The sequence below is a fragment of the Typopeltis vanoorti genome, chromosome 2 (genome assembly GCF_054136105.1).
Source record: "Typopeltis vanoorti isolate ZY-2024b chromosome 2, IOZ_Tvanoo_1.0, whole genome shotgun sequence".
In the NCBI taxonomy this organism is placed as follows: domain Eukaryota; kingdom Metazoa; phylum Arthropoda; class Arachnida; order Uropygi; family Thelyphonidae; genus Typopeltis; species Typopeltis vanoorti.
Window position 1 is genome coordinate 164,685,158 of NC_143550.1, and position 26,849 is coordinate 164,712,006.

The 26,849-nt window shown below is 34.9% G+C and overlaps 5 non-coding genes across 5 annotated transcripts; all 5 read left to right on the top strand.

Annotated features, from left to right (window-relative positions):
* The first annotated feature begins 9,774 nt into the window (after positions 1 to 9,774).
* Positions 9,775 to 9,848, top strand: TRNAT-AGU (transfer RNA threonine (anticodon AGU)). Its single transcript has one exon. It is a non-coding gene; the product is annotated as a tRNA-Thr (tRNA).
* Positions 9,849 to 12,649: 2,801 nt separating this feature from the next.
* TRNAT-UGU (transfer RNA threonine (anticodon UGU)) lies at positions 12,650 to 12,723 on the top strand. Its single transcript has one exon. It is a non-coding gene; the product is annotated as a tRNA-Thr (tRNA).
* A 1,947-nt stretch (positions 12,724 to 14,670) lies between these two features.
* Positions 14,671 to 14,744, top strand: TRNAT-UGU (transfer RNA threonine (anticodon UGU)). The gene has a single exon. It is a non-coding gene; the product is annotated as a tRNA-Thr (tRNA).
* A 2,970-nt stretch (positions 14,745 to 17,714) lies between these two features.
* On the top strand, positions 17,715 to 17,788 carry TRNAT-UGU (transfer RNA threonine (anticodon UGU)). The gene has a single exon. It is a non-coding gene; the product is annotated as a tRNA-Thr (tRNA).
* Positions 17,789 to 24,739: 6,951 nt separating this feature from the next.
* Positions 24,740 to 24,813, top strand: TRNAT-AGU (transfer RNA threonine (anticodon AGU)). The gene has a single exon. It is a non-coding gene; the product is annotated as a tRNA-Thr (tRNA).
* The last annotated feature ends 2,036 nt before the right edge of the window (positions 24,814 to 26,849 follow it).

Consider the following 26,849-nt stretch of genomic DNA (forward strand, 5'->3'; position numbering starts at 1 on the left):
GGTCTCCATCCTTACTAATCACTGGTGGTTCAGTTTAATCGTACCGACGATTCGTAGACTTACGGGTGACAAGAGCACGTGGACCACTGCCGCTAACTCATATAATCCTAATTGATACTATCGTTTGAAATTGTCTTTGCAAGGGTTAAAAACCCAAGTTTCGGATGAAGGAGTGCTACTTTCCACCGTGAAAAATTGACTAACTAAAGAACCGGTAAAAACCGATTCCTAGCAAAATCTCTTCTAGTTGATGACTGGAATCGAACCTATAATGGTTCTTCTTTCTTCTTCTTCTTCTTGTTTGCCGATATGAAAGTACCATTAAAACTACAGAGGCACATGAATCAACGCTAAAGTATGGGGGGGATCAAAAATAAGTGTGGAAATAGCGAGTAAGTTAGCAGGTATTTGATGAAGTGTCTTAAATAAATTTTCACATTTGACGTCCGTAGACGCCGTATGGTCACTGCTGTACCTCATATGGTTTTTGGCAATGATGTCTTCTGCTAGAATAAGTGGAAGGGTCGTAGATTCCCTTCCCACACAAAGTTTGTAGGACAATCACGAACCCGCACGGTGGGATGCCCACGGTGGGATTCGAACCCGCAGCCTCTTGGCTGGGGAGGGGACACGCTAACCACGCGGCCAACCAGAGAGGTTAAATCAAGCATTAAACCTAGGATACACAAATGCAGGAATAATAGCCAGAAATAACAGAAGCTGATTAAGAAAAATTGGATTAAGATGTAAAGATTTGGTCTGATAACTAACAATGTATCAAAAAAATAATAATGAGAAATAATGTATCTAAAAGCAGAATCTCTTAAAAAAATAAAGTCAGAATATCTTCATAGGAATGAGCAGAAAATTGATCACGGTTTTGAAGAAATGAAAATTAATTTGTTAATGTTATTAACAAAGCTATAGTAACACCATCATATTGCAGTCTGCTTTTTAAACTTTAAAATAAAATAGTATTAGAAATAAATTCAAAGCGTCTGATGATGTAGAGTTTTATTTCATTTTATTTTTTTTTCTATATTTCTCCTACCTTATTTTCGAAAAGTGAGTGTTATCTCTGCCAAATGACAAGGAATATTTTTTTAAAATAAAAACTACGCTTTGTATGCACATTACAGCTGCCTTTTCTGTGCTTAATTAGAGACACATAAGCTTTGACAGATATGACTTTATACCCTTCAACTATTACATTAATATTAAACACTATCGACATGACGGATGCGATTAGCCTTCTATTTGATAAACCATGCAAGACGATGACACTTATGCCGAAGCGATGCAGGGGGCATTGTACCACAAATGAAAGATTGTACGACTCATCGTGGACACAGATGTCTGAATATCCCATCTAATTATAAGCCGAATATAGTTTCAGAGCACATGATTGGTTAGTTGGTTGAATGGTTGCTGGATTAATTTATCTTAAAGGCAACTAAGGCCATGATTCATCTATTATCTAAAATCGATTTATCTGTTTGTGCTGGGTGTAAAATAAGAATTTTGTAGTCGATTGACTTCTACTGTGATTGCTTACAATTCACCAAATAAATGTCCGACAAAAACCCACAGAAAATTTTCATTTCTTTTTTTTAATTCAACCAGAAATTAAAAATACACTACTTAATTAATTTGAGATTAATTATACATTACTGTATGTCTATTCTAATACGAAAAACAGTAACCACATTTTTTAAGGTTACCAAAATTCTTTTATTTCCTGCATTAAAAATCACACACCACTTTCCCCTTACCTTTGATAATGACCAGATGTCCAGACAAGATCATATTTCTCTTTTTCGGCATGTCTAGTCTGGCACAAACGCATCAGATACTAGTCCCTTTCAGTTTTAAAAAAATATTAGTTCAAAGCCTTACAACTCCTAATACTATTTTTGCTTCTCTAAACTGACCATCATTCCTCTGTTTTCTTCTATATAAATCAGAAATCCGTCAGCCCTTGGAACATTGTTCTCACATTGAGTGCTGTACCCAAACTTTCTTAAAATGCTTGATGCTATCCGGAAGAGGGAGTCTGATTATTTCACGATCCCTCTCACACAGATTCATTACAACCATTTTCTTATAAACGTTCTATTTTTCTTTTATGCCTTTTTCTACGGACATATTCACGGGCGCTGCTTCTCTAAACTGACCATCATTCTTCTGTTTTCTTTTATGCATTTTAAAACACCAACATGCCAAGTAACTTCCATGCACTTCAAGCTTATAGAGTCAAACTTCTTTTCCTCTGTTTTTTTTGGAACAATCATCCTCATACAGTTCTCTGTTTTGAACCTTGGAGCTCTAAAAATCCACCATAAAACTCACATTATTTCAATCACGATATATATACCTGTTAGTGTGTAGTGCCACAAGATTGCAGCAATATCTATTATAATCTCTCTCCTGAAAGTCTTGATGTACCTCGAGCTCATTATTGATGGCTGACGGGCATATACCATCTGCCCACAGGTCTTCAAAAAGTTACTTAGAGCTAAATGGGATATTCCTACTTATTTCGGAAATAAAAAGGCGTAAGCGGGTTTATTTATATAAAGAATGTTATAAATATAAAGTTTATATAAAAATATCTAAAAAAAGTTTTTATAAAAATATAAAGTTATAATGCATTCGGTATGTCATTTGCTGGGCGGTTTGCGTTCTCCATTGGGAACATGTGATGGCGGCAGTTGTTTGCCATATTCTCACGTGTTTTCACCTGTCCAAGCCGACTAGAGATCGCACTAATCTTCAGATGATTGTAAAGGTGAAGACTTACTACCAACCGAATTAACAAAAGTAAAGGATAGAGATCGCATCCTGCTCCCACTGGAGCATAAAAGTCTAGAGACGAATTTATTTTATTTTATTTATTTGCACTGGATAAAGTATACATTAAAATATTAAATAAAAGATAAAACATCCAGTTTAAATATGAGCTTAATTACAAACACTTTCATGAAATATTATCTTTTGTTTAATGTAGTGCAAAATCTTGTTCTGTATCAATAAAAAATTACGTTGGAAGTTTTTTCCCAATTGGATAGACTATAATAAATTTAGTTTAATTCTTTATCCAAGTATAAACAAACAAAGTTTGCGCCTGAAGTATCTTCAGGACAAAAGCAACTCGTGGCAAAGGTGGACTAAGCTCTCATCACTTGTTTTAGTATCTCCCATAATGCAAAGCAAAATGCTATGCATTAAGGGAAGGCCACTACCCAGACCGGTTTTGACCTTTATTGGGGTCTCATCAGTGGGAGCCAGACCCAGAGGTGGGGATACCAAGGTGAAATTAATGGAGAAGTCATATTTACCTATACGAGTTGCCAAGGATAGCATTTTACATGTCTGCAAGGAGATGTGCTTTGCATTATGGGAGATACTGAGATAACTGATGAGAGCTTAGTCCACCTTTACCACGAGTTGCCTCAGTCCTGAAAATACTTCAGGCGCAAACTTTGTTTGTTACACTTGGATAAAGGATTAAATCAAATTTATTATAGTCTAACCAAGTGGAAAAAAAACTTCCAACATCTTTCTCTAAATCCAGAGTAATTTAGTAATAAGGTGGTACACCTTTTGGCAACTCGTAGGTAAATAAGACTTCTCCATTACTTCCACCTTGGTATCACCACTTCTGGGTCTAGCTCCCACTGATGAGACCTCAATAAAGGTCGAAACCGGTCTGGGTAGTGGCCCTTCCCTTAATGCATAGCATTATACATGTCTGCAAGGAGATGTGCATTGCATTATGAGAGATACTAAGACAAGTGATGAGCACTTATTCCACCTTTACCACGAGTTGCCTCAGTCCCGAAGATACTTTAGGCGCAAACTTTGTTTGCTTACACTTGGATAAAGGATTAAACTTAATTTTAAAAAAATTACGTTATTCATTATATGATAGCATCAAGGTTCCTATTATCAAACTTCTGTTTGCAAACGACAACAACTTCGTGTGTTGTTTGCTTTTTCAAAACAATAAGATATTAGGTTCTGGATGTATTTCAATGGTGCCAAATGCCAATGAGCAACACAACAAACACGTGTTGATTGTGCCTTTTAACAAGATTGTTAAAAATCAAAAGGAAAAGTTTCGTGGGTGGGGAGAGTTTGAATAAACTCCCTGATCTGCCATCACACTAACATCATACGGATTCGTCATTAGCTGCAAGATGTTAGGATTTAGAAATATGGTATTCCATAGAGGTATGCAGCCTGATTTGATTTCTGTATGTTGAGGATTCAACATACAGAAATCAAACCAACAAAGATTCATCGTTGGTCGGAAACAATCTTCATCTACCTTGTCGAAAAATTCATTCCAATGTCTTCAACAAAGGTCAGGATCTCAGTGTTTTGGGATCATAAGCATAAGTTTCTTGTTGAGTTCCTTTACTGGAAAGATGGCAATGTAAATTTTCAACACAACGCTATCTGGCTAGCTTTATTGCAAGCCCCCCGAGTTGCTGTAGGTATCGTCTAGTACGAATTATGTCAAGCAATCCCCCATTGGCCCATGTAAGTGGTTATGGGCTTATAACTGGGAGACTCTGGATCACTTGCTATACAGTTTTGCTCTTGCATTTGATTTTGATGAATGATTAGTTTTCTTTCATCCATACGGATCGTGGGAGCAGCTGTGCTACCATACTAGGGAAGTGACTATGAGCAAGGTGGTTTCCCGTTGCCTTCCTTGCCATACTATATCCTATGGCTGTATGCTGTGTGTATACGGGTCCAGTTTGCCTGTTTGTGGGATGAAAACCCCCAGGATAAACTGGGAAAAACCCCCTACTGTCCACGCCCAAGAACGGCTAACTTGGCTATGGCTGAGGAAGATCCTAAAGTTCCTCACATCTCAGACGGGAATCGAACCTAGGCCACTCCTTCCCCAGGCATATGGTTGCGAAGCCCATAGCCACTAGGCTAACCGCGCAGACCTCTTGAATTTATCTCTATAAATTCTATAGAGATATATTCTATCTCTTCGGAGTGAAAGAGTATATGACAGGCAACCGACGATGGGCAGCATTGTTTTTTCCTGGTTGAAGAAGTTGATCACGGATTTCTTCTATGCTAGGGTTGATTGCTTTGGAATTACAGCTGAAGCAGCTAAGACTCCGAGGCCAGTCTATTATGTCCGTATATTGCATGTGTTCTTCTAGCCAGTTTGCCTATTTTGCTGAATGAAAAATCCAATTTTCGAGAAGAAAAAGCTTTCTAAATCGCCTTCATTGAAAAAGTCCTTATGGAGGTTCTTCGCTGCCTAGACGTAATTCGAAATCCAATTTTTCCAGCAAGATGGCGTTGTTGATACCTATATGCTAGGGATAGATGCCTTTTGTGCTACAGTCAAATTACATAAATATCGTTGGAAACTACATATGCCAAAATCGACCTATATCTACGTGTCACATAAGGAATAAAAAGGCGTTAGATGATTATTTTTTAATTTATTTTTGAAACACCCTCGTATTTTGATCTGAATAACAAAAAAGGTAAGGAACACGAGATAGATGCTGTTATCTGCAATTCTTGCCATTAATCCACAAATCGTCGGCAGTGATGAACTCAACTACCGGTGATTACTGAAAAATGGAAGGCTACCTACCAATTTCCTAATGTTTGAAGGAAAAAACGTTTTGCCTAATTTCTATTTTTTTCTATAAATTTTATATCTGTTATTTATCTTTTGCAATATTAGAGACGTTTGATACCGATTATACTTGGACAAATATTTTTCCTACATGCTGAAGGCAGGATAAGGTAAAAGTTGATTGATATTCAACATTCTTCTTATTGTTCGTGGGGTGTGTAGAGATTTGTTGATAATATTAAATCATTTACTGAGCTCTTTCTTATTGTAGGAATTGAAAAATTAGGACATCTTCTGCAGAATCATTTTATTGAAAACATAATTACAATCAAAAGACTAATAGGTCAGCAGTTCATCAAACTCTTTCTTCATACTCGTAGAATATAAAGAAAAATATAAATAAATTAATATAAATAAAAATTAATTAGTTTCCCAAACTCGGGAATGATAATATTTTTGAATGAACTATTATCATTATTTTCTTTTGAAAATGTCGAATAATAATTCTTTTATTTTATTTTATTTTTTCAATTTTAGCACTGCAATCAATTCTTCTTTAATACGTGTCTATAATACACAAAACAGATTTTTGTTATTTTTTGAAATAAGAATTAAAATTATAAACAAAATACAATACAGAATAATACAAAATAACAATTACAAACAAAAGCTGTGATGCAATTTTCAATTTTTGTATTATACTTTTCCTTAGGCAATGATGTATTGTATCTTACAATTGTAAACATTGATTTATAAAATTCTCATGTATAAAGTCATCCACCATGACACGCATTGTTATGGTGGATGCCTTTTTCCCTCCAGACTTTTCTTCTAATGTGGGAGAACCTTGAGGCTATGTCTTTCTTTTCCTATACTTCGATGACCTTCTCTCACCGACTTCATATCTTATCTATAGTTTTCTGACCGACAGTGCGTCCCTTTATTCTTCTTATTCAAGAAACCGTATGAGTTTCAACCGCATAATCGGCATTATAACTTGTTCGTATACTAGAGAGAAATCAAGATTAAGCGAACTGTTATTTTTATTATATAATTTCAGCGCAGAATCTCTTGATACGTTCGGCTTAGTTGGCTAATGTGCCTATTTAGTAAACAGGAGATCGTGGGTTCGAATCCTATCGGTACCTTTATGTTCATTTTCTATTTATTTTTTTCCCAATTTATGGATTATTTTACATTCATTTGTTCTTAGTGGAAAAATCTAGAATTCAGTTTGTTCCATGAAAACGTTTTTTTTTCGAATGTTTTATAATTTCATTTTGCAGACATATTGTCTTATTCTGTCCTCGTATTTTTATTATTAAATTAGATTTAAAAGATTAATTTATTAAACATATAACGTGTAAGTTGCGCATGTTTTTAATTTAATATTCTTTACATTTTAATATCAGATGAAGCTTCAAAGAATATTAAATTAAAACCACTATCTGACATTTGCATTCTTCCCTATTTTCACATTAAGGCTTCCTTCTATGTCAACTTTTTCATTAAATTTTCGCACATTTCTTTTAACGGGTATAGAAATTTTATTTTATTTCCTTTTTCTCTCTCCATTATACTATTTAGTTTTAAACGTAATTCTATTTAATTCTTCTTTCATTCTAGAATTTAGGATAAATTATTTCACCTTTAAAAAAAAATTAAAATCCACATCATAATCACCAGATTTCTTTCATCAGAGAATTTATTTTGGGATTGACAACAAATAATTTAGACTGTAAGTGACAAGAAATTATTGTCCTAACAAGAATCAAAGTTACCTATCCATAAAAAGAACTTGTTTTTTCCCTCCAGGATTTGTTATTCGGTATTCACCTTATCATTGTTTTTATATTTCCGAACGGATGAACACTTACACTGGTTGCTTACCCACAATATTTATTTTGCAAGTATTTTGCATATACGCTGAGTAAGTGACGTTTATGTACATCTGCATAAAGTTTTTAATTTCAATGGTCAATACGTGTAGTGTAATTCTATTTTCTTTTTTTCATTTCTGACAGCAACCATTGGTTACCTGGAGAATTCAGCGATGTATTCACCACCACAACAAGAACTATTGCCTAAAAATTTCAACGACTATTGAGTTAACTTTGTATCATATGGATGCACTAAGGAGAAGTATGACGCTGTTATTTCTTCCTTGTATATTTGTGTCAAGAAAAAAAAAAAAAAGAAGGACTGAATGGTTTATTTGGGAGTTATGATTGAAGATGAAGAGTTGTCTGAAAATTGCGTGTTTCTGAACAGTTTGTTTTTCCGGGATGATGAACCCGATTTTCTGTTATGATAATGATATGATATTTCTTTGAGATGCGATTTACATCTTAGTGAATTTTGGTGTGACAGTTGATAAAGGAATTCTAACTTTACTAGAATTATTTTATTAATGATGATGATGATGGACAGCCTATTTTTTACCCACTGCAGGGTGATGTCCTCTCCTATTGAGGGAGGTTTTGGGTCTACTACTCACATGGTGACCTAGTCCATATTGGGAAAGTGTATCTATACTTGGGTGAATGAATGAATGTATGAAGGTGGAAGACAATCACAAACATCCATGCCTACGCGGGAATAGAACCCGCAGCCTCTTGGCTGGAGAGCGGATGCGCTAACCACTCGGCCAACCAAGCCGGCATTTTTATTAATATTATCACTATTATTACCATCATCATCATTATTTGTCTTCCTACAGGAGATATAAATCCATCTAGGATGAAAATGGCAAGAAATGCGCGAATAATTTAATTCGTATTTGTATACACTTACCAATGACCATACGTGTTCAATTTTAAGTTTGCGAGAAGTAAAAACCAAAGCACACGGAGGAAAAGCCATCTTCCAGAGTGGTCTGAGAACGATTAACTCAACGCTGAAGTGAGAAGAGATACACAAACAGCAGGCGAGCCTAGTAATGCCAATACTACATCGGATGGATTGTTTTTTCTTGTTTGCGATAACGTAGAGACATCCAAGCGATGAGGTTTTAATTAGTACAAACAACAGTGATGAAATTATAAAGCAGTATCACCTTGACTCTTCTTTTTATGTCATTCAGGTGTATATGATTTAAGAATAATGATTTAGGGACTGTGATGTAGACGAGGCATCTGTATGGAAAACACGAAATGGTGTGTTCTCTCCAGCAGAGATTACAATAATTTGTTCTTATTTTTATTCATGGTAAGAATGCTTTTCCCCTTCTAGGATTACTCATTCGGTATTCAATTTGACATCATTTATTTAAAGAGGAATGAGCACTTTAATATTAAAGCTACTTGGTAAATCATAATATAATTTTGCTCCAATGAGACGGTCAATCTCTGCATTTTAGTGCGGCGGAGTAGATCTATTCGTTGTCTGTATTTGGGTAGGTTTATCCTATTCAAGGAGGTGGAAAAAATTAGAGTGTGTGAGAAAACACCTGTGATCGGGTATCGACAATGTTCATCTTCCACATTGAAACAAAATAAATCAATACATTTTATTATCAAGTTATATATAATGCTTTGGTTTATTCTATCCTTCTCGTCCGTCTTAGGACGGGTTGAGTCCCCCTCCTAATGAGAGGTTACTGGCGTATTAATGCAGCCGGTTCTCCACTCCTCTGCTGCATCCCTTAAGGGCGATAACTGTAATCCGCGTGTGTTCACTGAGCCGGTTTGCTTGGATGCCGGATGAAAATCCCAGATAAACTGGGGAAAAACCCTGTTGTCCACGCTCAAGACCAGCTAACTTGGCTATGGCTGAGGAAGAGCCTTGAGCTTCCCACGTCGTCGACGGGAATCGAACCTAGGGCACTCCTTCCCCAGGCATATTGCGAAGCACATAGCCACTAGGCTAACCGCGCGGACTTTGTATAATCTACCGTCTTACTAAACTCATAACACTGCTGTCTAATTTTAAAGAAATCCTGAAGTAATTTTTCTCGACTAGTATTCTGGTGATTCTCCATTATGTGGATATCACACCGCCAAACATACGAGTTCAATCATAATGAATGATCAGTGTAAATCATAACCAAAATCATGATGTACACCGATGATGTCCAAGTCTTATTAGTCGCATTGTTTCAGTATTTTCTTTTATTCCATCTATTGTAGGTTTCGTAAGTTACATTACCGGAAGGCGCCGTGGCTTAGTTGGCTAAAGCGCCTGTCTAGTAAACAGGAGATCATGGGTTCGATTCCCATCGGTGCCTAGAGTTATTTCTTTTTAATTTTATGTTTTGTGATGGTAGGATTATTAATTCTTGATTATTAGTGTGAAAAGTGTATGTCTGTCTGTTTATCTATCTGTCTATATATACGCGTATATATAAACAAACATTTGGTCTGTGAAAACTGTGAATTTCTCTGAGGAAAAAAAAAATCTCTCCCGAGGTCTTATGCGACCGATTAACTAATATTCACTCGATAAATAGTCATTATTAATGTTACTGACTTCCCAGAATAGATTTGAATCCTAACATTTTTAGGATGACACATGTCGCTTCTAAATGTGCCAATAGACTCTTTCAAAAGCATACCGTAAAATGAGTGGAAGATGAAATTTTTCTCCAAAGATAAAAATATCTTCCATAGCAACTGATTTCTATCTCATCAATCACTTCCCTTTACTAAAAAAAAAAAAAGGTTGTGCACAAAATATCTTTTTTTTTTCTTTTGACTTTATAATAAGTTAATAAACTTATTATGTGTTTAATTTATCATAAATAAATCTTATCTAGAATACGATTTATAGGACTGTAATTTGAGTTTACAGCAGATGAGGTAGTTCTAACTCCTTTAGGATTTTTATTGTTTTTAATTTCAGCCTTCCACTAGCTGTGCTCAAGGTTGATTCTAAATTTGTATGTGGAAAACTAGTCAATGAATTGGAAAGAAAAGTGGCCCTACAGCCACAGTCTGAGACTAATGAACTCAAAGTTTAAAAGAGAGAAGAAATCTAGGGTGAATCATATGAATCATAATACGAGTATACGAGCCAAATCATAATTCGGCTCGTATACTGACTGATCACCATATGACCAAATCATTACGCGTATCGTGAAACTTATCAGCCCGTTTTTAGATGGTCTTTCTGTCTCTTCGTTCTGTCCATACATATTTATATATCAACACATAACAATACCGACCTGCTCAACTTTGCAAACTTACGTGTTTAATTCGGTAGTCTTCCAGCCATAACAGCCATTTTATTCTTTCTTCAAGTTATATTAACTCTGTTGGAATTCGATTCATGTAATAATTTTTTTTTCTGGCAAATTAAAGAATTCATATGACAAAGTATAAAACATGATATGGTAGAATGATGAAATGTTTGCGTACTTTTGAATGCAATTTATTATTTTTATTGAAAAAAAATTTCATATTCATTTTTCCATAAAAAAAATTTTTTTCTGCATATGGACAATCAATAAAAAATTTTTTTATTGACTTTATTGAAAGCTTTTTTTGGGGGGGAAGGGATTCTCCTCCTCCCAAAAAAAGGCCGGGTCTGTACATGATCGTCCTTTTCTAAATCCATTCTGTACTTCTAAAATAAAGATTTCGGAATATTTTATTAGTTTGCTATTTAAAATTCTGCTATATATTTTATAACAGGAATTTAGTATGCTTATACCTCTATAGTTTTTAGGGTGTCATCTCTACTACCTTTTTTAAAGATAGGAATAACAATTGCTTTTTTTCCATTCTATTGGGGGATTCCAGTTGTACAAATTTTATTTAAAAATAATAGGAGTCTTTCTTTGAATCTTGTTCCTGCATATTTATATAGTTATAAACCTAGCTTATCTTCTCCAGGTGATTTTCCGTTTCTTGTTTCTTTCAGGCTGATTTCTAATTCTTCTTTAGTTATTTCCTTTTCAATTTCATTAAGTGTTTGCCAGTTGTCTTTTTTAAAATATTTATCTGTCCACAATTCTGTGTAGAAATTTAGAAATTCTTCTAATTTCAATTCGGTGTTTAATTTTATGTTTTCTTTAGTAATCTGCATTTAAGTGTTTCAAAATCTTATTGGGCTTAGTTTATATGCCCAATATAAAATAAGTAAGCTAAAACATCTTTTTATAGAAGAGGCCGAAATAATGTCCTCTACTCCAACTAGAACGGAAAGAGTTTGTTGTTGTTATATTTCTATTCAGAGTACGTGTGGAAATGTGGTATTTGAGTGTTAAAATCTGGGATGCAATTCCATTCAGTGTAAGAAATCGTTTCTAGTTTTCACTAAATATGAAGTCTCTTTCAGAATTACTAAATGGAAGAAAACGTGGATGAAGGCGCAGCTGCGGGCACATGGCTTAGTTGGTTAAAGCTCCTCTCTTGTAAATAGGAGGGCATCGCTTTGAATCCCACCGGTGTCAACAACAAGTGGTCTTGTTTCTTTTTTTTTTTTTACTCCTGGACTTGGATACTTTGGTTCTGAAAGCAGCTATTTCTTCTCTCCATAAATATGTGATTTTTTGTCTCAGATCCTCATTCTATGCAATAACGATCTTTTTTTATTTTTTTATTTTAATGATTTGTTATTTCGTATTCAATTTATTATCTTACATTTCCGGATGAATGGCCACTTTTAATCAAAATACTTTGCTATTCTCAATATAATTTTACTAAAACGTGATGGTGAGTCCTTTTTTTTTTTTTTTTTTCAACCGAAGACACTTTTCTCTCTGAAATTTCTTCTGAAGAATTTAGTTTTACAAACAAAGGAACAAAACTTTAACGGTGAAGGATGTATAATGCTTCAGATGTCCTAAGAATAATTCAAATAATCCTCTTAGTTATGCATAAGACTGCTACGTAATTTTAAAATAGTTTTTAAATAATTTTCCTTGATCAGCATGCTGAGAGGGTGAGATCAGCTGAGGTCTTCTATTCTTTATCAGCATAAATCATAACTTCGGTTATGATTTTTGCTGATAAATCAATGCCATAATTAGCTGCAGTATTATTTTTATGTCATCCAATTGTATGTTTTTTAGAGCTCAAGTTGTAAGGCGCCGTGGCTTAGTTGGTTAAAGCGCCTGTCTTGTAAACAGGAGATCATGGGTTCGAGTCCCATCGGTGCCATTTAAAGTTCATACTACTGTTTTTTATCGTTCCTAATAAAATAGGCACTCGTTCTAAATGGTTTTCGGATTGCTTAAAATGCTTTATATTTGAAGTTATATCTGAAACCTATGAGACCCGTGTTCTGCTGAACAGACTATGTTTTGGAGGAAAAACTTGAGTTTCTGAGAGGAAGGTCCTAACCTCATTATGAGGCCGGCTAATCTCCTTCAGTTTATATAAACAAGACATGTTATGGTACAACTAACTGACTATGCTATATCAGCATACATACAACGAGGCTAATTTTTCACGAAAACACAAATTCGATTGTGGATTCAAATCCCACCTGCGCTTGTCACAGTTTTCATTTACCACTCCTCTGTCCTTGGATTTTTGGAAGAATATCGAGCAGTGAGAAATTTTAGAACTTATTTCTTTTGATGACAAGAAGATCCTTCCTCCCGCCCCCCTACGTAATTTCATCCAGCATTATTTTGTCCAGCACTTTTCACCCTCGGAGAAACAACTGGTTACCAGCACGTCATTTGGCTTCTCTTAGATTAATTTTACTCAAATAGGGAGATCTATTCTAGCTTCTTAGTCTGTTAATAGACTGCACCTTTCAGTGTGCTCTCTTGTATGATCTATGAGTACTGTAAGCGATCACCCCGAATTTCTGGGAGAAAATCTTTGTTCATATTTCTGTAAGACCGACTAAGTAATTTTCAGTCGAAAATTCTATATTAATGTATAATTTATGCTTTACAGTATTCAATAAACTTTATAAAAAGCATATAAAAAGATGGAGAAATTACTATTTTCGTCCATAGAAATTATTCTACAATTTATTTATTTTTTATCTCGATATCTTAAAAAACTAAACTGTTTTTTCGGGGGGGGGGGTATATAGTCGATCGATTTAATCTGTACATTTGTCTTAAAAATGTTACATGAGATGTTATTTATATATTTATGAATTTCAGTTTTACAAGTGATAAAATGAATTCTGTATTCTCTGGGATTATTATTATTATTATTATTACTATTATTAACATTATTATTAATGGCCTTCCCACAGAAGATATAAATTCATCTAGAATAGAAACCGTACGAACTGCATGAATTATCCAAATTCATATCTATATCTGGATGAACACATAACTGCCACCTTTGAGAAGAAAAACTACATCATAGGGAAGAAAATCAACTCTGTAGCCATCGTCTGAAAACGACTAACTCAATCCTGAAGTGGGAAGAAAAACACAAACAGTAGGTTAACCTCAGTTTGGTCCAGTGCTCAACATTAGAATCGACTGTCTCTTATCATTTGTAATAATACGGAGACAACCAAGCCATAAATTAAATTTGTTTGAATTAATATAAATCAGAGTGGTGAAATTATAAAGCAATATCACGTTGACTCTTCTTTTTATATCGTTGAAGTACATATTATTTAAAAATAGTGATGTGGGGCTCTCTTGTGTGGATGGAGCATCTATATCTGAAACACAAAATAGTGTGCCTTCAACTCCACAGGAGCTCAGCGAATTAAGAGATCTAAGTGGAAAAACACAGGATCCAATTCCGCTTATGGCGAGAAATATTGTCTATTCTTCAATAAAAAATTTAAATCTATTTCAAAAGGACTTAGTAAGTGAAAAAAAAAATTTTTCCCCTTATGTTGTATTTAGTAACATAATTGAACACGAGGCTTCATATCTTCGATGGTTAAAGGGTCTTTCTTGTAAATACCATCATGGGTTGGAATCCCACCATTACTCCAGGAAACTTATTGAATTTATTTCTGATGGTCTTTGTTCTGTGGTTTAGATGATGACTATTTCCTCTCACTGCGAATGTTAATGATCAAGATACTTTGAATATCAAAGACTTATTACTCACACTATCTCTTTATTCCATCCAACTGTGTGTATGTAAGCATGTTACTTAAATTCAACACAAACAGGCGCCGTGGCTTAGTTGGTTAAAGCGCCTGTCTTGTAAACAGGAGATCATGGGTTGGAATCCCATCAATGCCTTAAGGATGATTTTGTGATTGAAACTGTTTGCTATGAGTTGATTTATACATGAATGAATTCACGCACGCATTGCAAGATAACTTTATATCCAAACAATGTGCAATGCTGTTACTTTTTTTTTTCATGCATTACATTTATCTTATATAAAACATATTACAACATGTTTAGGCGAAATTAACGGAGTAGGAATTATCACCAAATATAGATTATTTGTGCCCGGAAAGTAGACTATCGTGGATTCGAATCCTATCAGTGCCTTTCATGATTTTTAACCCTTTGGCCTCTCTCTCTTCTTTTGTTGAAAAATAACAAGTTAGAAATTTTCGTAATCATTTCGGCCCACAAAAAATAATTCACTTCTTTAAAATGAATTCATTAATTTTATCAATTTGCTTATTTCTCTTAGCTTAATTTTGTTTTCTATTAGGATCGTATCGTAGCTCCTTAGCCTGAAACTTGCATGTGTTCTTTGGTAGGTTTGTGTGAGCGAGAACTCCAAATTTCTGGGAAGAAATCCTCTTCGCTGTTCTTATATCACCGGTTAACTAATCTTCAGTTAAGTCCATATTATGTTACTGGCGTCCTACAACTGGTATTCGATTCGAATCCAGACGTTTCCAACCAGAGTGCATGTGTCACTGTGAAATGCGCTACATTCTGCTCAATAAACTGTTTCAAAAGCAATATTTGGGTAGAAGTGTTTTCTTCCTACAGAGAAAAATCTTTCCGAGGAACTGATGTTTATCTTATTTTCCCCTTCACTAAAAATTATACACAAAATATCTTTCATTTTTTTTTCTTTAAAATAAGTTAACGAATTTAACCAATTTGCTTATTTCAATTAAATAGTTGTTCAGTGCAATGTAATTTAAGGGACTATTAATTTGGGTTTACATCTAATAAAAGAGTTTTCACTTTTAATTTTTTTATTGTTTTCATTATTGTTTTTGTTGCGTAATTTATGCCAATAGGAGACGTAAATCCGTTTAAGATGGGAACTGCATGAACTATACAAATTGTCCAGATTTCTTATTGATACCTGGACATAACTTGACTTTAATGATACCATATCCACTGCGAATACGGAAAGATATAAGACAAAGCGACAAAATAGCCCCGAAGCTATTTACAGCATGTCTAGAAGAAATATTCAACCTTCAGACAGGCATATTGGTGAAAGATACCATCAACGATGGACAAAAGAAGTGCTGGATTGGATTCCACGGAAACAAAACAACCAGAATGTCTCCCAAAATCACGATGGTTTGATGAAATTGGTAGATTTGAAGGAGTGACATGAGAAAGAAAAGCCACTGACAGACTTGGAGTCATCTTGGGAAGGTCTGTATAGAGCATTGGATCTATAATGACCGATGAAAATAAATGTGACTACTAGTAAATGTATTCAAGGGACGAATAGCAACTCCACAGTGACAGTCTGACACCGATTATCTCAAAGTAAAAAAAAAAAAAAAAAAAAAGAATACTAGGTGTCTTAGCGAATACGCGTACTGTGAAATTCTCCACCCTCGTACAAGTTACAGATGAGTTCTGTATATTGATTTTATTTATCGTTTCTCTCTCTCTCTCTCTCTCTCTTTCATTGATTCTCTGACCTTTTAATTTTATTTTCAAAATAAGTTCTCCAGCACATAACAGAGCTGATTCGTTCAATTATCCGCCAGGAACAACCATGATAATTTATAAAAACACGATATAGTAGAATAAATGAAATCTTTGCGTACATTTCAGTGTAATTTATTATTTTTTTATTCCTCCATATTGACAATAAATAAAAAACGTGTCTGACTGCTTTGTGTTTATTTTTGAGGGGGCGGAGAGGGAAGAGGTAGAATGCTGTCCTTTTTTCCTTTCCTAAAATATAAAAAAAATGTACTTTTGATGTAAAAAAAATAGTTACAGCAATATTGCTTTATGATTTCACCAGTGTGTCTTAATGGTGATTTGAATCTCATGGACTTGAAGGTCTCCACATTTATCTTCCAACAAGAAACAGCTGATCACGTGTCAGGTACTAGCCAAGAATTTGTGTGTGTGTGTGTGTGTGTGTGTGTGTGTGTGTGTGTGTGTGTGTGTGTGTGTGTGTGTGTGTGTGTGTGTGTGTGTGTGTCTTTCTTTTCCTCCCTCGGTTTCAGGAGCAGAGGACGATAAATTGGTGCAATCATCTCAGCAGTAAGTCGTACGAGTTGGTTGTAGCTTACCAATTTAAGCAGTTACTTAGCGATGACCATAATTAACTTTTTTGCACGTCTAGCACTGTAACAGTAACGATACAGTAAGTAGACTCAAATATAAGGTACCCAGTCTGTGGATTTCTAAAGTTGGGATGTGGGGATGCTTGCAAGCCTGATGTCATCAGAATTGTTTATCATTTAATAATAATGATAATAATAATAAATACTACCAATTTTCTTTATAGTTTCGCTTAGTATACACGTTATTTAACTCAATGCAAGGTGCATTATAATAGAGTTTATTTTTTTATTGATAAGTAATAGTATTAATATAATTACAGTCCTGTTACGTAATGAAGAAAGATTTAAGTATAACACACGATGAGTTCTGCGAAAATGTTGAACCTAAAATGAATTTTGAAACCCTAAAATAAACTCGTATTTCCATAGAGACAATCTGTCTCCACTGGTCAAATGTAACAACAACAATCTGAGACGTAACAATGTTTCAAAGCAGAAAGTAATACTTTATTTTTAGTTAAGCGAGTAATCTCATCGATTTACCCTTTTCCCAATCACAGACAATTGTAATTTTTTTTAAGAAGTAGAAAACTTTCCGAGTCCCCCCCCCCCCAAAAAAGGCCAAACACCATCTTAAATAATGAAAATTACATGGGCAATCAGAAAAAGGGACAGCATTCTACCTTTCCTCTCTCCGCTCCTAAAAAATAAACACAAAGCAGTCAAATACACCTTTTATTTAGTGTCAATGGAAGGTGTTGTGGCTTAGTCGGTTAACGCGCCTGTATTGTAAACAGGAGATCGTGGGTTCAAATCCCACCAGTACCTTACGAAAGTGATTCCATTTTTTTCCTCTCCTAGACCTGTATTCTATGATTCAGCAGGTACCTGTTTCTTCTGATTGTGAGTGTGTGTGTTTTGATCTCAAATCTTCATTCTATCTAATAAGAACTATTTTTCCTCCCTTAAGAATGGATTTGTTATCTGGTATTCGGTTTATCATCTTTCATTTTCGAATGAAAGAATGAATAGACAGTTACAACCAAGCTTTGCCATCCATGTGACTTTACTAGACTGGGACTGTCAATCATTGTTTCTTATTGTGATAAACGTAGATGAATACATTTATTAGTAGATGAATACATTTATTAGTTTTGGGTAAGTTTTGGTGATAAAATCGAGCAATTAATGTTCAGTTGAAACGCTCATATTAATGTTACTGGCTTTATTAAGCAGGATTTGAACCCAGACATTTCCAACCACAAGACACAGGTCGCTTTCAAATGTCACAAATCTGCCATATAGTATTCAATAAACTCTTTCTAAAGTATAAAGTAAGAAAGAAGAAATCTTTTTCATTCCACCAAAAAATGTTTGTAAAGAAGTTATTTTAATTATTTTTATCTCATCCCCCTCCCCTGCGTTCTTGTTAATGTAAGTTTTACCTTTTTAATGAATAAAAAATATAACGATTTCGTTGACACTTATGAAAAATAAATCTTTTCATTTCTTGGATGATCATTTAGGTAGCTACTATACATCGTTATATAAGAAAATAGGTAGCGTTTATAAACAAATCAGATTAATTTTTTGTTACATAAATTTATTTAAAATATTACAATAGATGTTAAGTCTTAAAAAACAAATAATAATTATTAACCTCAATTTTCATGTTCATTTTCTTCATCATTTGTTGAAAATAGTTCTTCAGATTCATCGTTTAAATGATCGTCATAATGGATCCCAGTTCGAATCCGGTGAATTGATTTCGTTTTTATCGTCATCAGTGTCCCACAACAGATCATCTTCCGTATACCATCCATAAGAATGATACCACATTTTTTGAATGATTTTATTACAGTCTCTATTTTTTTATTGATTTGATATTGACTTGATTCCATGCTTTGATCACAAAATATCAAGTGATGCAGCGCGCATAGATCCACGTTTGTAAATGATTTTTCACCAGTCAACATCCAATTATATTCCACTCTTCTCGCATGTGATCTTTAAATGGTTTGTTCACCTGGTATAACTTTCGCGTGTTCCATACATTATTTATCCATATTTTCACACCATTTTCGTCCATACATCCTTTTTCGTGAAAATGTACAAAAACACCTGAAGGACATTTTTTCTTTGGCAATTTTTTTAAAAATATCTTTTTTCTTCCTCCATTCTCTTACCACCTTCTCGGTTATGTCAAACTTTCTTGCAGCAGCACACTTATTAGTTTGCTTTGCCATTTCAATTACCTTTATTTTAAATCGAGCTTCATGTTTTCTTCTTTTTATTGCTGGTTCCATGATTTTAAATGATAACAATTTTAATAATCCTAAAATTAAAAAAAAATTTAAAATTAATAATTAATTAAAATTGGGGCTAATCACTTTTAATTAGGGTAATTCTATGCTATGCAAAAAACAACGGATATGCATAGATATAAAAATAACGAATATAACAACAATACCTAAACGTTGCATTGATACAAGAAAGAAGAAATTGGGGGGGGGGTCGTCCTATACAACCGACATAAGCTTAAAACCTAAAATTTAGGCCTCGTCTTATACGCCGACATACACAGTAAATGGCAAGAAATATATAAACATAACTCAAAGCAATAACGAGCTATAAAAGGATTTTTAGGAGTAAGCATATGAACGGGGTATGAGCCGTTTTGACATATGAAGAGAAATACGACTCATAGGTTGATACGGTTCATACCCTGAAATTTCTATTTTTATCTTTTAATTTTCCATTGCAGTTTAAGGTAATAAAATTTTCAATTTATGCTAACATCCAATAAAAAAGTAGGTTTGATCTCAGAATTTATTTGTTTCGTTGTATTTTATTTTGTTTTATTTTTTTTCACTTCTGTATACATGTATTTATTGGCTTGGACAGGACATAATGTTCTTATTTCCACCATTCACGATAATGTTTGGCTTCGGTAGAGAGAGAGAGAGAGAGAGAGAGAAATTCTCTGGGACAGTTCCTGACACGTGATCAACTTTTCTTGTTGTTTAGCATACGTGAAGGCTTCTAAGGCCATGAGATTCTAATTAGTATAAGGCAAAGTGATGATACTGTAAAGAAATATCATCTCGATTATTCTTTTTTATGCCATGCAAATACACATTATTCAAAAATAGAGACGTAATACGCCGCTGTGGTATACTTGGCTAAAGCATCTCTGTTTCTATTGCTTTAAAATCATAAACAAGACTAATATCAAAGTCTCTCTCTCTCTCTACTGTAGAATAATCTTTCCGAAAAATAATTTTATCATCTTCTTTCACTAAAAAACACTTTTACACAAAATTTATATAATTTTTTGTTGGTTTACGATTACGTCATCAAGCGTTCTCTGCGATGTGGTGTATAACATGGCGACAGTTGGCAACAGTTGTAACTTCTCTGGAATTTTATGCACTTCTAAATTAAATTTCAGATCATGCGCTTGTAGGAGTTGGAAAATGTAACCATTCTTCACATTGAACATGTAATTTTCTGCATTAATGTCTATCAAAATGTGAATTCCTCAGCAAGTTCATTAATGGGTTTTGAAATGGGTCTGATTGAAAACTAAAAAAATCTAAGAAGATTTTAAAAAAGAATGGTTAGAGTAAATGTAGTGTAATACATCCCTGTACGTCGAGTGAGTTGTTCTGAGTAGTTGGCTTTATTTGCAGAACAAACAAACAAACAAACAAACAAAAAAAAAACATATTCCCAGAGGAAGAAACTGTGTCAGTTCCTTATGACTAACTTACCTTCGCTCCAAATGTCTTTATGGAGATTCTTTGCATCTAGACGGAATTCGAACCAGGGTCTTTTTAATCATACGATACCAATTCAGATACGGAGGATCTCACCTAAATATAATCACCAACATCCTGGTTGCGAAAGTATGGTTACAGAAATGCAACTATGTAATGTAGTATGGAAAGAAGAGAAAATGCCAGAGGCGTGGGTGAAATCGATATTAGTGACATTATACAAGAAAGGAAATAAGCTAGAGTGTAAAAATTATAGAACAATTGCTTTGACCAGCCACCTTGGTAAGGTGATGATGATATTGACAGAAAGATTCAGAACACAATTGGAAGCATACCTTGCAGACGAGCAAGCAGGATTTAGGATAGGTAGAAGCACAATTCAACAGATTTTGACAATGCAGCTAATAGCTGAGAAAGCTAAGAGAAAAAACACAAACATACGAGTATACCTGTTTCGTTGACTTTCAGAAGGCATTTCACATTATTGACCAAAAAGTGACATTAGCAATTCTAGAATCCTATAGAATTGATAAAAAACTAATAGCCATATTAAAAGATGTTTATCAGAATGCAGTTGCAGCAGTTAGAATAGGTGATGATTTGGGGAAATGGTTTAGAGCAAGCAGAGGTACTAGACAGGGGGGACCCAATATCACCAAGCATTTTCATCGCACATTTAGAAAGAGCAATGGATAAAATGAAGGCATAGGAGTGACCATTCTATCCTCGTATTTCGGTTACGAAATCCAAGCATGCGTGGAAGGTTGTGGGCCTTAAAGGCCTGCTAAAGCCATTGGGATAGAATGGATAAAATGAAGGAAGGTGCAAAAGGAATATCGGTATATGGGATGAGAATTAACAATCTGAGATTTCCAGATGGCATTGTTATTATGGAAGAAGAAGAAAGAGAACTACAAAAAACATTGAAAGTTTTAAATGAGGAAGGAAAGAGATTTGGACTTGCTATAAACTTGGGAAAAACGAAGACAATGGTATTTGGTGAGAAGAATATGAAACAAAAGATATAAGTGGATGGAATTGATATAGAAAATGTAGAACAGTTCACATATTTGGGAAGTAAAATGACATGATTTGAACTGTAAAAAAGAAATAAAGATCAGGATTGCAAAGGGAAGAACATATCTGAAGGCCATGGATAACATCTGGAAAAGTAAAGTGATCAGCCTGCAAACAAAACTAAGAGTGCTTAAACATGCATCTTTTAGCGGTGTACTATATGGATCTGAAACGTGGGTAATAAATAAGGAATGAAGAAAAAGAATTTTGGCATTTGAAGGAAATTGTTACAGGAAGATTACAAGAATAGGATGGGAACAGAAAGTCACAAATGAAGAAGGAGAATCTAATGCAGAAGATTATTATTTGGACACATCTGCAGAACGAATGAGGACGGAAGATAAAGACATTCATGTTTGTATTATGGATGGTGTAAGGTGAAGAGGTAGACCATACAGAGAATGGATAGACGACATAAAGGACTGGTGTGGAATGGATGTATAGAAACTGCGACACTGTGCACTGGAAAAAGAAAGGTGGAAAAAGATAGTGAATGAGGTATCGGACATCAACCGGCAGTGAACCCATGATTCGTGATGATGATGATGATGATTCTAGTCCACGGCAGGATTAAAACGTGATCCCGATGGTTAAATAGGGGATACACTAACCACTCAATCAATCCTGAAGGCAACGTTGCCGAAAATTTTCAAGAAAATCATCTTTGAATCATCTCTATGTAATTCTATAAATAACCAAATCACTGACAGCTCCAGTGAACTGATGAGTTTGATTGCACTGGTTTTATGGTGTCCGCAGTTTCTATAAATACTCATTAAGCATAAGACAGAACTCCCCATTACGCTACGCGATTTGATTACTGCCTACACTTCTTTAGCAAAAGTTAAATCTCCTGACATAGACAGGCTTACTACTGAACATTACTAGTCCTTCTGGGAACAGATTGAACCTATTCTCACAGAATATATGTCGAAGCCACTATCAATGGCTCCCCATCCAATATGACAACATCTGTTATTAAGCTTATCCTAAAGAAAGCAAATGCTACAAAATCAGGAAACTGGCGACACATATCCATTATAAACACTGACTGCAATAAAATAATAGCATTGAACTAAATAACAGCCAGGTCCCAGAGTTATTCTATCCCAGGACAATCTTTCCAAGAAAGCATACATCTCATAAGGATCTGATAATCATAGCCAACAAGAAAAGTGAAACCATGGGTCTTGTAACACTAGCCCAAGATAAAGCTTTCGTCCGCATTGAACATCCCTACCTATTCACTGCTTGAAAGCCTTTTGTTTTGGCCCACACATCATTCAAGCTATTAAGATGTTATATGCAAATGCACACTCTTGCATAAAGATAAACAACAGGCTCACGATATCCATATAGCAGAGTATTAATCAAGGCTGTCCATTTTCTGGTCCCCTTTACACAATCGCCATACGGCCCTTTCTGCGAAGAGTAAACATGTTCCTCAGTGCAACCCATCCTGAATTTTCCTACCAAGCCATAACACTGACAGCATATTCTGATGATGTACAGTTATAGCTCTCTCAAAGAGAATTTCCATTATATACGAACAGCATACCAACAATACCAAGCAGCCTCAGGAATGAAACTAAATGTCCATAAAATCCATAGGGCTGTGGTGTGGCAAATGAAAAAACCGAACTGACTCCCTTCTGTCTGGCCACTGGTCTGCAGAATAAAACAATATTTGAGAGTTCACCTAGAAAACATGACCGCTTACGTGAATAGAAACCGGGATGTACTCATTAAACGTTTCAAGTAAGTACTAAGAAAGTGGGCGACAATACAAGGTTCTGTCTCCATAAGACGGAGAGCACTAATTGTTAACTAGCTACCAGCGTCCTTTGGTATACACTAAAGAATCTCACGCCACCAGTGCAATTTATCAAACAAATAAAATCAACCATCTATCGATTCATGTGGAACCAAACAAACTGGCTTTCTTACTCCAAGCTAAGTATTTCTCTTAAAGGAGGACAGAATTTGATATCCATTGACAACAGGATAACAACGTTCTGCACTCACTGTTTCCTCAATACCCAACAGCAGAAATGGTGGTGGATGCTTGTAGGAGTTCTTGCAGTGAAAGGAAATACTTCGTGGGTGCGTCTATTAAGTTTAACAAGATGCTTAGTGCATCCGGTCCTAAACTTTCTTGCCAAGTCATAACCCTGGCAGTATATATTGATGATGTTACAGTTATTAAAATATACAAAGTGATATTAGATGGACGATTATTATTACAACATCCAAGAAAATAACCTTTAAAGATGATGACGTTAGATGTGACTTACTTGGTAAAGCACTTGTGTAGCAATTGAACGTCGTATGCTCATCTCCCACTAATAAACTATTTGAAATTAAGTGTTCAAACTCGCTTATGACAAAACCTTTCTCTTTCTATTTTCATTCAAGATTTGTTATGCACTGTTAACCTTATTGCTTTTCCATTTCCACACGAATAATATGAAAGGAACAAATCACTTGTTTTTGCACTTAATTCTACTCGAATAGACCATTGAATTTAATTCTTAGTGTGATGAGCAGATCTATTAGTTGCGCCTATTCGTTCATGTTGGTTTGTATCTTTGCGGGGAAAATGGTCGGTAAATTTGGGAGTAGAATTCCACTGACCTTCATACAAATCCTAAGAGAGGTTATAATTTACAATGATGAAAAAAAATCAATACTTACTGTGCTGTTCTTCTTTATATCATCTGCATTACAGAAAAAGTACCAAAGAAAGGCGTCGTAGCTTAGCTAGGTAAATTTTTGGGTAACTTTGATGATACCTCTAAGAACATGAGGTTCGAATCAATCGAAATCATAACAGAAGTTATGGTTTACACTGATTAAATCAGGTCATATTAACTACATTATTCGTTTTGATGTACCAAGCTACATTTTGGAGAGACCACTGTAAGGCGCTGTGGCTTAGTTGGTTAAAGCACCTGTCTAGTAAACAGGAGATCGTGGGTTCGAATCCCACCGGTGCCTTTAAAGTACCTCCTTCTTTAAAAAAAAAATCATATAAAGGGAAATATAATAGGTTCTGTGGGACAATCCAGGATAAAAAATCTCACCACTCCACTGATTTTTTTCCCTTTTTCTTACTTAAAATAATATTTTTAAAATGACCATTTGGTTGAATTATTTCAAGGTACAAGAAGACTGCTTCTTCTACTTAACATTCTGATAGTACAACATGTTGAGACATTATAGTAAAATTAACACTAAGTCACAGCAGCTCGCATCGCTTGTGTACGTTAGTTTGGTTAAAGCGAATTGCTTGTAAACAGGAGAATGTGGTTTAAAATGTCCCCCTAACTTTTCATAATTTCTAACCACGTTTTTCGATTAATAAAGACTAGGAAACTTTAGGACTTAATTCTACCCATGAAGACAACGTTTATTATTTTTTTTTCGGATTCGTAACCCAGAACTAAGTTTATTGTCGATCCATTCCGGATGTGTAGCTCAGTGGAAGTGGCTCTTGCATCTTATGTGCTTGTCCACCCAAAGAGAGACTTAAGTTCATGTCTAGTCACCGACTGGAGGAACTTTTTCTAAGGCTTTCTTCGACCGGTTCCCGAATTAGTCGATCTCTGGCACGGGCAAGCAGGTTTTTTCCTCCCAGTAACTCTGATTTTTCTTCCCTTAAACTCAAAAAATCGACTGCAGAAGCCACATGATTTCAGTCAGTAACATATCTTATTAGGACTAGGTACCAAGAGATGGCACCACTTGTTTGCCGGTTTCTTCATCGGTTGTCGCTCACAATTAGCGATAGTATTGGGACAGCTATCTGTGATTGGCTACCGGTGGAGATTGAACTGTCCACTCAGTCTCCAAAAGCTAGATAGGGTTAAAAGGCCTCGCCTACTCTCTATAAGAGAATAAAAAGCGTTAGCTGAATATTATTTTCATCATTCCTGATGAATGGCTGCTTACAACGAATAATTTCGCTTCTCTTCATTTAAGTTTCCTCGACAAGTTTTTTGACCAACACTCCGACCACACGAGATCGACTGTAGTGCTTAGATTCTTGTTGTTCCGAATTTCTCAAAGAATGTCACATATGAACGAGAGATAGACTAGTATAGATAATGACTGAAGCTATGATTTATCCATTTTGCAATTTGTTTGATTTTGGAAGAGACAATATAAGAGGCACCGTGGTTTAGTTGGCTAAAGCAGCGTTTCCCAAACTGTGGGCCGCGGCCCCCTTGGGGGCCGTAGGTTTTGTTGAGGGGGACCGTGAAATAATGAAAACAAATTTAAAATGTTCTAAGACTAAGTAGATTTTTTTTATTTTAAAAGAAACGTATTTAACTTTTATTATTTATTATTTCTTTTTTGTTATTTTTTATATTTTAATAGAATAATTCACACATTGGTGTTGGTTCGCAAACTTTTCTTCCTGCGTATTTCGGCGCTTAATGAATATTAATAAATATTGCTTATTCATGTTTCATTTCAAAGCAGTGGTTAATTGTGTTTACTTCGAATGCTCTCCAGGGAAGCTCCAAATCTTCCTGTCCCTTTGTGTTTGTAATCAGGGACTGTTGATATTTATTTTTATATACATATCAAAACTCGTTTTATATTATCACTGTCATCCGAACTATTTTTCTGTTACCAATAAAAGTTTCGCATATACTTCACACATGAAAAAAAGCTTAAACAAGTTCATGTGGGGAGATAGTAACTCGCTTGCAGTGGTAAACAACACGCCCTCCCTAACAGCCACTATACTGCAGAGGCAATAAAAATAAGTACTTTTATTATGCAGCGAATAAGGTATGAGGAGTCTGTGTAATATATTTCTCAACAAATAGTGCAATTAGAGACAACTGGGATAAAAACACACTAATTAATGAATCACATGTCCACTCATACAGAAACTATGCTGTATAGACTGAAACAAAACCATATGTTGCATGGGCAAACACAGTATCTAACTAGAAACTATTGTTATTAATTAGATGTGTGTGAGTTCGATTTCCCAAGGCAGCAATAAAATTCAACCCAAC